This window comes from Acanthaster planci, linkage group LG21 (assembly GCF_054643075.1).
Source record: "Acanthaster planci isolate LZ-2023a linkage group LG21, COTS_SCS, whole genome shotgun sequence".
NCBI lineage: Eukaryota > Metazoa > Echinodermata > Asteroidea > Valvatida > Acanthasteridae > Acanthaster > Acanthaster planci.
The window spans coordinates 5,013,864-5,028,656 of NC_141797.1; the positions used below are offsets into that span (position 1 = coordinate 5,013,864).

General features: G+C 40.0%; 1 long non-coding RNA gene across 1 annotated transcript in view; it reads left to right on the top strand.

Annotated features, from left to right (window-relative positions):
- LOC110981592 (uncharacterized) overlaps nt 1-14,266 on the top strand; it is a 78,147-nt gene extending 63,881 nt beyond the window's left edge. Inside the window, exons 4-7 of the long non-coding RNA XR_015423630.1 lie at nt 612-768; nt 2,491-7,268; nt 9,126-9,342; nt 11,584-14,266. This is a non-coding gene — a long non-coding RNA (uncharacterized LOC110981592). The remainder of the gene's footprint in view (nt 1-611; nt 769-2,490; nt 7,269-9,125; nt 9,343-11,583) is intronic.
- The last annotated feature ends 527 nt before the right edge of the window (nt 14,267-14,793 follow it).

The following is a 14,793-nucleotide window of genomic DNA, read 5'->3' on the forward strand; positions in this document are numbered from 1 at the left end:
CCATGTGAAATTATTTTGTCTCAAATACCACCATTGATTAGAACTCAATGAAAATGTGACCAAAAAATTGAATGTCCAAAAGTCACCTGCAGACGACTTTTGGAGATTTTTGTGCTAAGAATCTGCCACTGCAGTGCCAGCATGTGGAGCTGATTTACAGAAGGATGGGTGCAGTGTAGATGACAGCCAGAAGGCATTGACACCTGCTGTGATAATGAGGGGGGAGGGCTATTCACATTACCACTATTGTGCTTTATCTTCTAGAAGATCCAGAATGGATTCAAAAATTTTGATGAAAATACTGTGACCATTTTGCTGTTTTCTCAACAAGTACTTTTACAGGTGACATTTATTGTGTCTGTCTTGATATTCTGCCTTCAAATCAGCATTTCCTGAGCAAAACTGAATATATTATCCAGCCTGGGCATTTAATTCTTTTACAAATAAACTTAGAATACAGGATTAATTTCCAACATTCTGGGGTCTTTAAATTCTGGGTAGAATTTAAAGAACTCAGTGTACCAGATTTTAATCAAATTTAACTCGCCAAAGGCTTATTAGGTTTGCCTAATTAGTTTTTTTCTAACAGACTGATGCTCTTTTCATTTAAGCTGTCACACTTGGCAAGGTAATATTCATGAAGGATGTAGTGCAGCTTTTGGAGGGAAATACCCGGTATCTACCAAACTGGACAAAATGCCTCTGATGGAGTAGACGTACATGTGTTTTCCCCACCAGCACCTGTTTGTGAAGATCATTCATGGACTGGTAAGTTTGTCCGTAATTAATAAAAACTGTAACAGCCTGGTTAGACCATTGTTTCACAGTCATGAATTTAGGGTTAAATAAATCAACCAGGCAATTTTTTATCTTCTTTAAGTAGGCATGTAAATTAAAGTTGGTATAATATACCGATGAGGTTGTGATGTTATGCACTGTTCATACCAGATGCTTTTGTAATCCATGTTCCTTTTTGGTTTATCACAGCACGGACCATTTACCCAGGGATGAGCAACTTAAGCTCAGAGCTGGTTCAGTGCGTGTTATGGCCGGCACAATATCAAAGCAGAAATTAAGTTGGATTATGTAACACTTTCTCTAATAAAAAAACATATTTCTGTCTCCCACTTTGTTTTCTTGTAAAATTTTAAGTCAGGGTACACCCTTTCTAAAACTATGCTGCTCAAGATATTTCATCCTATACATTCTGAGAAAAGTGTACCACAAATTGGGGAATTTTGCCTCATTAAAACTTCGTTTCTCCTTGAAATCGATAAATGAAGAAGATTTATTCATCAAAACGAATAGATTTAAGCACCGCTTCGGCGCATCGTCTCGGCATAACCATGGCTGCACTATACATGCTGCATGCTGCAACGCGTGTCATGTGGTCGCGAGTTTTTTCAAGAAAGTCGAGAGTGCCTGCGGGAGTTAATAACAATCCGTAACACGCTCACGGTTGCACATCCCTGGGTAAATGGTCCCTGATTACAGCCAACTCCATACTGCCAGTTATCTATGTATGCAGTCAAGAACTCAATCAAGTCAGGACTTGGGTGAAGACAATCGTGATGCATCGTGAAACCACTGGGGAAAATAAAGTGGATATAAGTGTATCTTGATGCTTTTCTTCTCTGTCATAGATCAACACTCAAGAATACTGTACAGTTTTGTGAGGAAGTTGATATTAGATACCCATGGTCCAGATCAACCTGTTTTAGAGGTGTTGTGGTTTCCTCAGACTTTTTACAAGACCGACACCTGCCTGACTTTAATGCTAATCTTTGATTTTCTCCCAGGATTTCCTGGCATGACATGACTTCAAGCATTATACCTTCAGTGATTTGATGACAAAACTGCACGTTTTGTAATAAACAGCCATGCCATTGAAAAACTGACATAATTTTAGTGTCAACATCAGAATTCCATTGATAGCATAATGCAGTTTCAATGACATTGCTGTATGTTTATTCCACAACATCGAGTTGAATGTGTACCTATAAAAAAAACTGCAGCAAGAGTCAGTCAATAAGCCTTTCTGGAGAGTTAAATTTGAATAAAATCTAGTATACTGAGTTATCTGATTGCACATAAACATAATAATTTGAATTCCCCATACTAAAGACACTGTTGCTATACCTCGTGATTCAGGACAAGCTTTTGCATAGCGACCACTATCTCTGGAATGGACTGGTTCCTTTGTGCCCTTATTATCAATTGAAAACAGTGTATTGGTGCAAGGTGTCTCTTATGTAACTATATTTAAGCAAAAGCTTGCCCCAAATCACGAGGTATAGCAACAGTGTCTTTAGTATGGAGAATTCAAATTGGTATGTTCACGTCAATTTAAAGAACTCAGTGTACCAGATTTTATTCAAATTTAACTTGCAAAATGCTTATTTGGAAATGACTAGTTATTGGATGATTCTGCTGTTATTTCAAAGCTTGTTTCAAAGTAGACATTCTAAAACTTAATGTTTCAATCAAAAGGTAACCTTGAAGTGGAGATGTTCCCAGGCCCTAGTGTCTACCTAACCAAGGCACAGATGGCAACTGTGGGATGACAAGGATGAATGCCAGAGGGCACTGATAAACTGGCTGTTCCCTCAGGAAGTACTGGCAAATTCAAGTTGCAAGGGTTTGAGAACTAGAAATCAAGAAAGAAATCAAGGTTTGCCAACTCAGGACTGGTGGGCCATACAAATTTCTTTGCATCCTATTTTTTCAGGAAACCATGAAACTCTGTTAAATGCTGTTGCCATTGCTGGAAATCCTCAAAAACCTGCTCCAGCTTCAGTGAAATTTGTTGATTTAGACCATCACAGCGGCCCTTTAAGACATATGACCTGCCCTAGGCCTGGCCAATGACTTGTTAGTATCAGTCAAGTTGCCACAATTTTGTTTTGTTGAATGAGTATTGTATTATACATAACATTTTTTTGAAAGTATTTCATGCAAAGAAAAAAAAGTTGGAGGGGGTCAAAGATGAAGCGACATCTCAAACTTTCCTGAAAAAAGAATGAAATGTCATTTTTTATGTTCAAGAAAAAATTGAAACCCCTATAAAGAGATCTCAATGTTGCTTGCCTGCACTGTTGGCCTTTCATAGTTTTTAGTGCTGCAATTAATGTATGGTTCGGGTTCGGTTTGGATATGGTTGGGAAATTGTTTGCCAAACTTCAGTTTGGTTCGGGTTCAGACATGTACACACATGTACGTTCCTGTACAATGCACATTGAGACATCGAAGCACTCGCTACAAACTTGCCATATATAGTACTTCCATGTATAAAATACATTAATACAACCAGTGAATCTCCTCTTCATCCCAATCCATGAGTAACTTTGATTTGCGCATAAATTTAAAAAAAAACTGTTTCCCCAAAGTTTGTTTAGGAGTAAAAAGTCATTAGAAAGGAGGCGTAGCAGTTTCAAACTATGTTTTGCCGACCAAAAGTGGTTGTGTTTTGACCACACTTGACTCAACAGAGCAATCATGTAGGATATGTGAAAACAGAAAGAAACAGCATGGTCAAATGGGAGTGTCCTCCTTTACAGGATACAATGAGCGAATCGTGTTTTGGTTATTTTTCACGAAACCTTGCCAGTGAATGTGGCCACACCCTTCACCTGGTGTGTTGTCAGCATTCTTGACTGTTGACTTGGTCTCTGGTAGCCATCATCATTCTTCATCGGGATGGGGTCAAAATGGGCGAGATGGAGTGGGAGGCAGCTACTGGCTGGGGGGCTGCCATGAAATGCTGGGGCTGGTAGTCAGTCTTTCCCTTCACTGCAGGTGATTGATGGAGAAGCGGACCCTCTCCGTAGGGGTACGGTGTTAGTTGTGGAGGGGTGCTTGGTGCCATAGACATGGGCACCGACATCTTCGGTGTTTCGGCCATTGATAATGCAAAGCTTCCCAACCTAAAATACTGTGCTGGCTTACCCTAGGGGAAAAAACAACTGCCTCTTCACACTAAAACACCTGGCTAAGTTCCAATGGAAAATGCTCCCTACCCGGATTCTCCAACAAAAGAAAGGAAACAAATGTAGCACGGAAAAATGGCACCCTAAACTAAGTCTGAATAAACAAAAAACAAACCAGAATTTGGGGAACTCGCTGAAAAAACTTCAAATTTGATCGGGTAGGGAGGAGTTGTAAGGAAAATTAGGTGGAGGCAAACGACTGCAAATTTTAGATAGAAATAGAAAAAATAGAAAGGAGGAAACAAAAAAAAAATAAAATTCCAAAATTTATTGCTCAGGGGCAATGCTCTACAGAATCCAAACAACGATATAAAAAAGGAATTGTTTAACCACAAACTCAATCAAACTGGTGATCTAAAAAAATTGCAGAACCAGTGTGATGTCCGGGCAGAATGGGACTAGATTAACTTTGATCTTCAAAAAAAAATGCACTTAATGAAACTACGTCAAACAAAAAAATTAGATGCCAATGAAACTTTGCTGGTCAAAAGAAATAGGAGCATGGATTCAACAAAATTTAAAGTCCAGCAAATACAAGCAAAAAAATGAATGAATTTCAACAAAAAAACCCGAAAACCTAACCACAAGCAAAACTAAAAAAAACGAAAGCCAACACAGCATATAAGAGGGTTGCAAAACAATAAACACAACAGCTTTGGCAACCGAATAAAGTGCTAGTGGCAGGCTAAGCAAGGGGCAGAGAACTCATAAAAATGTGGTGTGTGTTCTTCACTGCCAGTCTGCAAACTGAGGGGGTCTACAAGGAATGCTGAGCACATGGTGCCAAATCAAAGGGGTCTTTGTTCAAGGGTCTAATTACTGTAAGAATGATGTTACCTTACCAGGGGAGGATCTAGATTAAAAAAGACAATCATTTTCCAGGGGAGGTAACTGAAGTTATTGTACATAAAGAAGGTTACAATCATCCTCCTTACACCCTACTCTTTGAATCTGCTTTCCACATGTTTTATGGTCCATGCTTCATGGCATAATATGTTCGAACCAGCCTAGAAGATAAATGTCATACTATGTAATCATATTACAGCATCAAAATAGTTAATGAACTGTAATATGTAATTTAAGCTCTTATAGAAACAAACAAAATCAAAACAAAATGCTATTTACACAGTCGGGGCAACTAGTCCAGATGGACCAGTGCCCCTGAAAACTTGTGGTCCAGTAGCCCCGTGTTTTTCATGTAGAAATAGTTAATCACTTGTTCCATATTTTTTCATATACATGTAACTTGCATTTTTATTTGAATATACCTCTTACATTACTTTGAAACAAAATATTGACTAAATTGGCTGTAGTTAAATCTTACACTGAAATTTTTGCTTTACATCAACGATATCACAGACAAACTTCAGTCAGAAATTCGTCTTTTTGCTGACGATTGCATTTTATATAGAAATACCCACAACCAGGCTGACTGCATCACATTTCAGGAAGTTATTGATAAACTCCACGAACGGGCTTCTACGTGGCAAATGCAATTTAATATAAAGAAATGCTGCATCATGCTCATGGGAAACAAAAGGAAGAAGATTTGCAATAGTTATAAACTGGATATTCATTCTCTGGTAACGGTGAGTCATCATCAATATCTGGGAATCTTCCTCTCCCACAAATTAAAATGGGTTTACCATTACGATTATATTGTCAAGATGGCTAACCAGGTCCAAGGAAATGTTGCGTAGGAACCAACAGCAGTGCTCAAAAAGGGCTAAAACAACTGCTTATTTAGCACTCGTTCGTCCAAACCTGGAGTACGCTTTAGTAGTATGTGATCCCTTCGAGGCTAATTACATCAATAAGCTCGAAATGGTACAACGACGTGCAGCACGCTTTATTAACAACAACTTTAGTCATGTTAGTAGAGAGGCTAGTGTGACCGACATATACCCAGCAAGAAGTGAGACCGAGGGGTACCCCCCAACATGTCCAATCCCTATACACATTCCAGACTATTGTTACTTAACACATCCCCCCAAGATGTCTGAAAGGAATTCCCCAGATTCCTGCGAGACAATGACCAACACAAAGCAGGGGGGGTTCTCTTTGTCTCATACCTTGCTGCATATGGACCGACATGATCACAAACTTTGGGTGGGATACCCCAAAACAGCGTCGTGAAGCTGCTACATTGATCTAGATGAAACAAATGCATATGGGTACATCTGCTATTCCGAAGTCTATTGTCAAACATGCTTCCACAAGACCACGTAGAACAGTCCCTGGAAATAGTTCTCAACTTGATTTGCTGCACAGCAGAACTGAAGCGTATAGGAATTCTTTTGTACCCAGAACTTGTAGCAATTGGAACAGGCTTCCCGATACAATAGTCTCAACAATGTCAATTGGCTCTTTTTTGGGGATCAGGCTCTTGAGTTTATCAGATTCATGGATAGGAACTTAATTAAATTTTGTGTCACTCCGTCTTCTCCCGTGGCTATACATGGATTCAGTGAATCTGTTGCTACGCTCTGAAAAAAAAGAAGCCCACTGAAGTTTTCAAACATACTTCAAGTAGAGGCAGCCATTTTGTTTTTCTTAAAAAAAAAAAGAAGTGAAGAAATAAAAAATAAATTATGGCTTTCTATGTTGACAGTGCCACGTAATTTCAGGTTACAGTTTGGATTTGATTTACTGCTCAAGATATGGTGGCGGAATTACTAAAAACCCCGGACTATAAGTGTTCCGGACCCGGTGGTCACTCAGCGAGTATGGTACTCCTTCAGGAAAACCTACGTTGCTCGATTTGCAGTGAGCAAGTCAACAAAAAATGCTTGACATGTGATGCTTATTTATTTTTTGCCCTGCTTTCTGATCTCTAAGTTGGCCTTTTCTTTGGTCGTTGTCGACATTAACGATTTGATAGTGTTTGCTTTATGGGCAAGAAAGGAAGAATGTCTTGAGAATTTAGATGTCGCTTGTATGAAAAGGCCTGCATTTGGCCCTACAGGGATCCTTCAAATTCAAGTTCATGAGTGGCAGAGCCAGAAATGTTTATGTTATTAAGTACACGTTTTTACATAGAAGTAGTTCCCCTTTAAAAATGTTTAACTTTAGTTTAGAGTTCTTCATTTTTTTCTAGTAGTGTGCCCCCCTGTTTATTTGTTTAAGCCTCAGCTTCCCCCATATAGAGTTACCACATGGTCTGGTCACACTCAGTGTAGCAGATCAGCAGAGACCAGTCACCTTCACATATGTACCCATGTATTGTTCCTCCTAACTGGAGTGTGGTTTTCTGCTTGAGCCCTATTCTGCTAGGAGTCAGCGGTGAGTTTCTAAACTTTTCTTTTTCATGTATAAAGTTGATTTTCCCCTCTGTCCCTAATATTATTTAGTTTCTAAACCTTTTTTGCCAAGGTTTGTCAATTTTCTTTCTGCGTATTAGTTTTCTGAATCACTAGAGTTTTCCAAAGTTTGTCTAACTTTTATGCCTAGAAAACACACTATAAGCTTAAATATCATCTTTAAGATCTATATTTATCTGATTTTCTCATATGTTTTTACCTTTCTTACTCTTTTTAGTTTAGGAATGTTAGTGATGTATAAGTATTTCCACCCATTTGCCTCAGAGCATGCTTTTCTTTGTCTTCTCTTCCTTAGTTGATTGTTTATTTGGACTTGCCACGGGATTTGAATACTAAATGAGCCCCATAGACCTGTGCACATTGTCAGTTTTATGATGTGTTAATCCAGCTCTCCTTCCTGTTCTTTGTAGTTAATGCACTAGAAATGTTGTTGTTTCTTATACATGTATGTATGTTTTCTACTTCTCTTGTTTTCCTACAGATTGAAGTCTGAGTGTAAACTCATAAGGTCCATTTTACGCACTGTGTTGGGTTTGGGTTTTGGGTCTTTTAAAGTCTTAGTCTTTGGGTGTTTTTAGTCCTTGAGTCCTTTTAGTTTTTTTCATTTTTCCTGTACTTTTTCATTAATAAATTATTTTTTGTCCTTTTTTTTAAAGTCAAATATCGGTGTCTGAATCCTTATTAATTCAGTTTCCTGCAATTTTTCCTTCAAAGATCCATGGTTTAGTTAGAGTTTTTGTTGTTTGCTAATTCCTCATAGCCTGCCATTTTTCCCTGCTACATTCACAAAATATGAAGAACGGTATCGATGGACGAGCCGAATGATTTTGCGACCACAGTGTCTGCAGAAATGATAGGTAATATACAATACTGTGGCTATGTGTCAACTTTTCGGCCTTCAAGTTTCGATTTGAACGCAAATTTGGCTCATCATGGGGTGGGGTTGTAACATGACAACACGAAGACATAACCACCGCTTTGTTTTCAAGTTTCTAAGTACACACTGTGCGCTGCATATTTAATGAGATAGTAGCGCGTTTGAACAACGGAAGAATGTTTCCAAACTGTTGCGTATGTGTTGCGTATTCCAGATTCAAGACGCGTTGCTCGGTTTGCAGTGAGCAAGTTAGCAAGTCATGCTTGACATCATGTCATGCTGCAGTGGCGAGTACTGATATACTTTGGCTAAGTTACATCCTGACGAAGGAAAAATGTGACGCACTTGCCTTGATGACGGCAAAAACTTGTCCCGTGAAGAAAATCTCGGTCCTTACACGGTTGTTTTAAGTATAAATTTGCAATACGAAGGAATGTTTGCTCAAGCAACATTTTAACTTTCTCTTCTTTGCCATGCCGTACGTTTCAAACTTTTATTAGTGCTCTTTAGGGTCACACTTTTTGTGCCAGGTCTCTCTGTTGTTCACAGCTCTGGTTTCATTTGAATTTACCTTTTAATTAAACAGGCACGAAGTCGACTAAAAGCAAAGCTCCTTGTAAAACACCCAATAATATAATATTTGTTTGTGGAGGGTCATTGAATTTTTATGATGCAGGAACGTGAACGTTCATTAACTTTCATTTGAAAAGGACGTTACAAAAAACTGGAAAATGAAGAGGCGAAATCCGCAAAACACGTGGTGGCGCTCTGGTGTGCCATTTTATATACGATGACTCGAAGTCAGTTTTAACTAGTTCTGTCTGTTGTTTCATCCGCTGTGTATCTTCCCCCTCCAAAAAGCGGTTATAACTTGAGCAGTGTTCAGTCGTTTATTATCCAGCAGTTTTGTGTCGTCATTACTGTCATGGTTAATTTCTACAGCTACAGAGCAACAAACTACCAGTGTTGCAAGTGGAAAGGCACCGTCTGTACCCGATGATGTGGTGTACACACGAGCCAGGCTCCATGCCGCGAGTGAGGCACGCCTGTGGCCACATGGTGTACTGGCAGGGCCAGGTAACCCAATGCACTGCAGCGAGCTAGTATGCACACGAGGACAAGCGCCGAGAGCTCGACGTCCGATGCGACGGCCATGATGGTATGTGAATGCAATACATGGAAAGACTTTGCACTTATTGATGTAGTGGGATGTAAAGTGAAATGGTCATCATGGTCATGATGGGGCACTGACCTTTGAAAGAGTTCCACATACGGACACCGCTTGAAACCCTGTGCACAAACCCTATGAGCAGATGAGATTGATCTGAAAAATTCTAAAGGAAGAGTTGCAGTAAACAGACATGACAGACGCAAGTAATTATTCCCTACAGTGACCTATTAGCCGTCAGAAAGCAAAAAACATGCCCAGAAAAGTTGAATTTAGGAGGGATCAAACCAAGTCGTTTACTTACCAAGTTCAAACAATCGGAAAGGCCAGTCCCATAGGTTTGTGCACAGAGTTTTCTAAGTAAACAAGTTATTTTTTCCCCTCCTAAATTGAACTTTTCTGGGCTTGTTTTTGCTTTCTCATGGCTAATAGGTCACTGTAGGAAATGATTTGGGTGTCCATATATAGAACTCATCCTCTTACCTCTCTAACCATCAAATGTAGGTTGGTCAATGGTCAGTTCAAACCATATTCTGATCAATGCCGTCTTTGAAAGTACACAAATTTTAAATTTGTGCACTCATTTGTAATCTGCCCAGATACTGTTAAGAGCAATCTTTGAAATGCTCCATTTTTGTGCCATGAGCTTTACCAATTTTAAAGGGAGTCATGATAGTTGGCTTTTGACTGGGCAGGGATTCCCATCTCCTTTGACGCATTGATCTCTATTAAACGGTGATCAATGATCAGAAGTCTTCAATTGTCTCAGTTATTGGGACAGCCACCAATCAAGATGAGACTGTTGGTTTGAGGAAAGGTAGAACTTAACTAAATTGGGGGCTGTTTCAAAATATCTCTGATTCTTACATGTTTTGTCTGAGTAAATTAAATTCAGGCATTTCAGAGGTTTTTTCAATGATTTGTCTGGTTCAAGTGTGACCTTAAAAGATGTTTTGTTTGCTAGAACCACATCTGAGATTGAAACGCATTCTCTGGATTCCTCTCTGGTGCAGTACCATCCACGGAGCTAAAGGCGCATAACATTGCATAACTTGTACATGTACATGTGGCTTTTCTCATGTCATACAATGTACACAATATGTAGCATACATGTACGTATACTGTATCTTGTAGGGTGTGCACTATTCAGTATGTTTGAAAGACTAAGAGCCCTCTCAAGCACTTCTATTGCCACAGATCTACAGCAGACACCAAGCAACTATGTGGAAATACCCCTCTGGGCCATCACTTCAACATTCTGAACCATTCTTTTTCTGACACGACATAAAGTAACTACATGTACATGTAGGACACCACCCACATGCCGTTTGCTTCAGCAGGGAGAAGCTTTGGATCAAGCACCTCCATACCATACCAGTCCATGGCCTGAACATCCCAGAGGGAAACTACTTAATGAACACTCCCCTTTCTCCCTCTCTTTTGTCTGCAGCTTATCCCCTGTCCCACTTACATGTATAGTCCACAGCCTTCCATTGTATTTATTCTTTGATCTTTTCTCACCTTACATCCCTTTCTTGTTCAACCATACCTTTTATGTAGACCCCTTTGCCCTTTATCTAGCTGCTAGCTTTTCCACCCATTCCTTTTGTCCTTGCTGCATCCGTCCATGCTTGGCTGATTCCTTACTTGCTGGTTTGTCTCTATAGATGCAGTTGTCATTTTGTCTAGTATGATCAAGATGTTATTTGTATTTTAGGTCACTGTATGAAAGTAAACCGGGATAAAGAAAGAAAGTCAAAAAGTATTATCTTCGAGTGCTTTCTAAGCCCCTTGTACATGTGCACCTGTACCTGGAACGCAGCAAAATTTGAGCTGGTCAGCAAGCTTCACATTCATCCCATGTACTAGGCAGTAATTTCAAATGCCTGCTAGTGCTAGCTGGTACCGGTACTTCAACCCTAACACTCCTCAATCCTTCACCTGTTGGAGGACTGAGGAGTGTTAAGGTTAATAGTGAAGCTACTCATCATTAGTATACTCTGATTTGTACTGCTTTTGTGTGGTGCTATCATACATGTACAGTACATGTACATGTGTAGTAACCCTCCTTCTGATGTAACCGTCAAATAAAGTCAAAAATTCCTTCCACTTGATTTCCCCCAGTACACAGGTACATGTGGGAAATTTGAGTGGTTTTGACTGATAGGACAACTGTGTGAAGAATGTGTCCTTTGCGTATTAATACCTGTAAATTTTCGTTTTTTTCGACAGATTGTTCAATCTGTGGAGCAGGTTCATCTGATGGTCTACATACATGTACTGCATCTGGACTGGTCCATTTGTGGAGAAATGTCTTATGGTACCTCTTTGCAGGTTTGATGGTGTTCATGTACATGCAGTCAGTCAATTCATATTCTTTCCTTGCTTCAAAACAGGTAAGTGTTTCTTTTTTGGTTCTTTGTTTGGATCTGTGTATCTTGTGCCATATTCTTACAATTGAACTTGGTGCGCATTCATAGTAAACTTGTATCCTGCTGCCTATTTGAAAGTTTTGAAATCGCAATGACTGCAGCATACTCGGCTACGCCGAAATGCCCCCTAAAATCAACGGTTATGCTGTCAATTAAATGACAAAGTCCATTTGCTTTGCTGTGGATATACCCAGCAAGATATGTGACCAAAAAAACTTGAATGGTATGTGTGTAGACTACATACACGGCTACACGAATTGAACTGAAGAAGCGCCCTCAAGCGCGTGTGTAAGTTAATGATCCGAACGTCTACCAATCCCTATCGTTACACGTAGCATAATGAGAAACGTCTACATGTGTGCATGCACATGAACACGGTAAAGAAAATTCTACATGCATCTACCCTGGTAAAGAAAATTCTACACGCATCTACCCTGTACAAGAAAAGTCTACACGCATCAACCCTGTACAAGAAAAGTCTACACGCATCAACCCTGTACAAGAAAAGTCTACACGCATCAACCCTGTACAAGAAAAGTCTACACGCATCTATCCTGTACAAGAACAGTTCTTTACGCATCTGCTGTCACCGGCAGCCATCTCCCCTACTTATAATTAAAAAGTACAATACAAGCTGACAGACGTAAAAGCAGTTGGTACTACGTACAGTTTAGGAGAGGTTAGGGATTGTTTCCTTCACGCAATCGAGTATGGGCAGACCATCATCATTTTTAAAGTGTGCCTCGTGAATCGGGGCAAAGTTTTGCAAACCGACCACAGGTACCGTCTCAGGGATACTCTGGTTCCGTTCTTATCCACTAAATAGTGTATTGGCATCTCCTTCGTAACTGAGGAAAAGCTTGTCCTAATTCAGGAGGTATAGCAAGTGTCTTACTCGTGGATAATTCCAATTGCTGGGTTCACATGAATCGAACTCAGTGTACCCGATTTTATTCAACTTAATTTGCAAAAGGCTTATTAGTTGAAACAGTGTCCATGTACGCACATGTGTACATGTGCCTTAAAACATATGCTTGTTACTCGCTATTAATTCCACACTGAAGAAAATGTTTCTTTTTCCAATCCATTTATTTCCAGACAGTATTTGGATCAGTAAGGATGTTCAATGGTTAAACCATCACACAAGTTTTATGAAAGCATTCGTCATGTGATTCATTGTGTATGTATATAGACGAGGGGGGTATACATTTCACAATACATGTACTATGGTGTTCCATATGTGCCATCCGGCGTCGCATTTTTTGACGGGCGTCACATTTTTCAACCGGCGTCGCATTTTTTGACGGGCGTTGCATTTTTCAACCGGCGTCGCATTTTTTGACGGGCGTCGCATTTTTCAACCGGCGTCGCATTTTTTGACGGGCGTCGCATTTTTTGACGGGCGTCGCATTTTTTGACGGGCGTCGCATTTTTCAACCGGCGTCGCTTTTTTCAACTGGCATCACATTTTTCAACGGGCGTCGCATTTTTCAACCTTTCAATGTGAATAAGCCATTAATCATCAATGGTCAGCCTTGGTCCAGCTGGACCTGACGTTGTTGACTTGGATGCTAAAAGTGTGTGTACATATTTTAATGATTATGGAAACGGCCAAATTAGCATGAATGCGTCGATTAACTGTGTGTAAATAAATTAACAGCCCTTAAATGAACCCGATTAGTCGTGGAAATTCACCTCGCTCAATTTGGTTTCTCACTTCTGCAAGCTTTTTGAGTGAAAAATGTCCCCGTACTGATGATTACTAGTTGCTACAAAAATCAAACCCAGTATAGTAGGCCTATTGTTCACTCTGGTTGGTATGGTATTTGCCATCTTGCAGACATGCTTCCCGAGGGAGCGTTTATCGCAGTACGGTCTATAATTTAAAATGTAACTACTCTTGGCGAAGAAATGTCACGCATCATAACTTAGAGAACTTTTACTTTTTCTTGGTTAAAAGAAGTTGTCAGCAATACAAAATCACGAAAAGTTTTCCGAAAATACTTTTTGAACCATTAAAATCTGTCCAGAGGAAGCCAAGACTGATCTTATTTTTTTTCATTACCGTGGTAGAAAGGTATATCACACATTGGAAGTTGTTCAGGCAATGGTCCGTGGTTCAGGCATTCCCCGGTGGAGGCCGTCTGGTCATGGGCTTCAAATCATTTATCTTTTTTGGGGGGGCTTGTGTTTATTACTCAACAAAATGACTTCCAAAGGTCTTGAGGACTGCATGTAGATTTGGGTTTGAAAAGTGACACTGTTTGAAAAGGCTGTTTCGTGGTGGCTGCTGCTTCTTGATTGACCCTGGGGTTACACGTACAGGTACATGTACATGCGTTTCTGTCTAATTTTCTTTTTTCTCTGACAAATGTTGCCGTACGTGTGAGAATCTCCACAACAGATAACTTCATTCTTTATTAGACTAGTTTTTGAGTGTATTATAATAAGCTGGCAGTACCGGTGGACGAGATCCTGGCTTCCATAGGTCTTTCCGATGAAGTAATGAAAAATGCAACGCCGGCTGAAAAATGCGACGCTGGTCGAAAAATGCAACGCCAGTTAAAAAATGCAACGCCTGTCGAAAAATGCGACGCCCGTCGAAAAATGCGATCAGATGGCACATATGGAACACCATAACGTTCTATGGAAAACATTACACTGCGTTTCAGTCATTCGTTGTGGTAGTCAAGACCATGCACAAGACCACACACATGGCCACTCCCAAGAAACAGGGTGAACAATGACACAGGAATGTTGTTGTTGCAGTTCAATTAAATAGCTTGCAACTCGAATTTGGACTGGAGGTCGTCTTCTTTGTCTCGTGTGGTGTTGTAAAGGTCTTACTCTTAATGAGTGTCGATTACGTTTCCGTATATTCAATATACATGTACATGTACACATCAGAGAAGACATTGGAACGGGTAGCACCCCCACCTTTGTGTCGATCATTGTTCGATGGGAATCTCGGGAACTCTCTTCAGACATTTACGGGTGATGCCCCATATTT